The 2,663-nt window shown below is 37.6% G+C and overlaps 1 pseudogene; it reads left to right on the top strand.

Annotated features, from left to right (window-relative positions):
* Positions 1-1,231: 1,231 nt before the first annotated feature.
* LOC132489430 (osteoclast-stimulating factor 1-like) lies at positions 1,232-1,950 on the top strand (annotated as a pseudogene).
* The last annotated feature ends 713 nt before the right edge of the window (positions 1,951-2,663 follow it).

Below are 2,663 nucleotides of genomic sequence, written 5' to 3'. Positions count from 1 at the left end.
TTCCTCAATCCCACATGAACTGCGTCAGTCGTGAGATGGTAAGAGGGGCCATGTTAGCAAATAACTGCCAACTATTCTGAAGCCAAAGCCATTCGTTCTGGTAACATCTTCTAGAAATATAGCTGACTTAAATTATTTTTTTGATTTGGAGTAGAGTTGATTTACAATGTTGTGTTAGTTTCTGCTGTACAGCAAAGTGAATCAGTTATACATATACATATATCCACTCCTTTTTAGATTCTATTCCCATATAGGTCATTACGGATTACTGAGAAGAGTTCCCTGTGCTATACAGTAGGTCCTTCTTAGTTATCTATTTTATATATAGTAGTGTGTATATGTCAATCCCAAACTCCCAGTTTATTCCTCCCCCCTCCCCCCTGGTAACCGTAATTTTATTTTCTACATCTGTGACTCTATTTTTGTTTTGTAAATAAGTTCACTTGTGCCCTTTTTTTAGATTCCACATATAAGCGATATCATATGATATTTGTCTTTCTCTGATAACTGACTTAAACTTAATAACTACATTCAACAGTGATTTTACTCAGATACCTACCCAGGTATACCTTTGACAAACAACTTAATCCAGAAGGTATCGCTCAAACTTAGATTCTCTGTGAGTGTTTATTTGTCTTTATGTTTGTGAGAGTTGTTTTTATGTTTGCTTTTGTGATTTTAGTGAAACCTTTAAAAATGTTCTCACCGGTGTTACTTCAGCTGTGCCGCCCTGACATAGAATGTTAGGGCTTAGATTATCGATTTGTCCCAGTGTTGACCGAGTGTGATCCCTGCTGTCACTTTCTCACATCTGTCTGAAGTGTCACCCTCCTGGGCAGGTCTGAGTGGCTGTGTTTCACCTGAAGAAAAGACCAGTTTCTTTCTCACAGATTCTGTGAATCATGTTACTGACCAGGTCTCTTCCTTGCCAGAAAGACCAAATCCATGTGTGGGGCCCACCTCTAGCAAGTATGTTGGACTTCAGGCATGTGCACCCATCTCATGATGGGCCTTATTTTTTTCACTATGTCTCTGTTACAACTCTGTCATGAGCTTTTTATATATTTTTGTGAGCCGCCTAAAATTCTCTCTGGAGGTGTAAGTCGATAACTAATTTTAAATCAATTTATCATTCCATACTGCATAGAAAGAGTTCTAACTGAACTCATTTTAAAGAAACATTCTTATTCAGGGACATTTATTTAAAAGTTATGGTGCTCCAGGAAGAGAGATGTTGAAGATGCCACCCAAACTGGTCAAACCAGGGTAAGTTAAATTGTTCAGAGCTCTTTATATGTTTTGAACCCAATCTCCAGATGAATTGTACTTTGAAGAAGGTGATATAATCTACATTACTGACATGAGTGATACCAGTTGGTGGAAAGGCACCTCCAGAGGCAGGATGGGACTAATCCCAAGCAACTAAGTGGCTGAGCAGGCAGAATCCATTGACAATCCATTGCATGAAGCTGCAAAATGAGGCAACTTGAGCTGGTTGAGAGAGTGTTTGGACAACCGAGTCAGTGTTAGTGGCTTGGACAAAGCTGGAAGCACTGCCTGTACTGGGCTTGTCACGGGGGTCACAAAGATACAGTGGAAATGATATTTACTCAACCAAACATTGAACTGAACCAACAGAACAAGTTGGGAGCCACAGCTTTGCATGCTGCTGCCTGGAAAGGTTATGCAGATATTGTCCAGTTGCTTCTGGCAAAAGTTGCTAGAACAGACTTAAGAAATGATGAGAAGAAGCTGGCCCTGGACATGGCTACTAATGCTGCCTGTGCATCTCTCCTGAAAAAGAAACAGGGAACAGATGCAGTTCGAACATTAAGCAATGCCGAGGACTATCTTGATGATGAAGAATCAGATTAATTCCTTTCTGGAGCTTTGAGATCTAAAACTTCTGTTGCTTTTGCCATTTCAAAACCTTGTCTTTGCCAGAAGAGTGTTGGTAACTGTAAAAAAAATAAAAATAAAAAAATAAAAAAGTCTATATGAACGTGGCAGTATTGCACTGTTTGAATAAAACATGTAAATGAATAGTTCTCACCTTCAGTTTGCCAATAAGTGACTGGATATTTTGCTGTATAAAGTACATTTTTGTTCACCAGAGTAGAACAAGAAGAGATTATTTCTATTTATCAAGCTTACAGGAATTTTAAGACTTTTTTCTTTAAAAAAAAATCGGGATTTTCTTTTTTTTTTTTTAAAGTTCTTTACCTCAAGGATTGAGGTATTTTGAATGGATTTTTCAAGGGGGGAAGGCTTATTATCATAATAAACCAAAAGACTTAATAGAAAATCATCAGCTATTCTGACAAAAATAAACATTTTAAGAGACTTTATTTCCTTTGTTTTGTGGTATCACTCTTTGCTGGTAAATAAATAAAGCTTTTTATATTTATATTTAGGTAAAGACTGATTTGATTTTTTAAATAACATTTTGTATTATTAGCACAGAAGAATCATAGTAGCCAAATTTTCTTTCTTTCTTTTTTTTTTTTTTTTTCCTGGATACAGTGTACTTTATTGATGGTACATGACAAGGTAGGTCTCCCTAAGCCCCTCCCTTTCTTTAGGGGGTCTGGGATGGAAACCATGTGGAGGTGGGGAGATTCTCAGTGTCTTGGGGGATCGAGTTGGCCTAGTAGCCAAATTTC

Source organism: Mesoplodon densirostris, chromosome 4 (assembly GCF_025265405.1).
Source record: "Mesoplodon densirostris isolate mMesDen1 chromosome 4, mMesDen1 primary haplotype, whole genome shotgun sequence".
NCBI lineage: Eukaryota > Metazoa > Chordata > Mammalia > Artiodactyla > Ziphiidae > Mesoplodon > Mesoplodon densirostris.
Note: the sequence above shows the minus strand (reverse complement) of the source record. Positions and strands in the feature narration are given on the sequence as shown.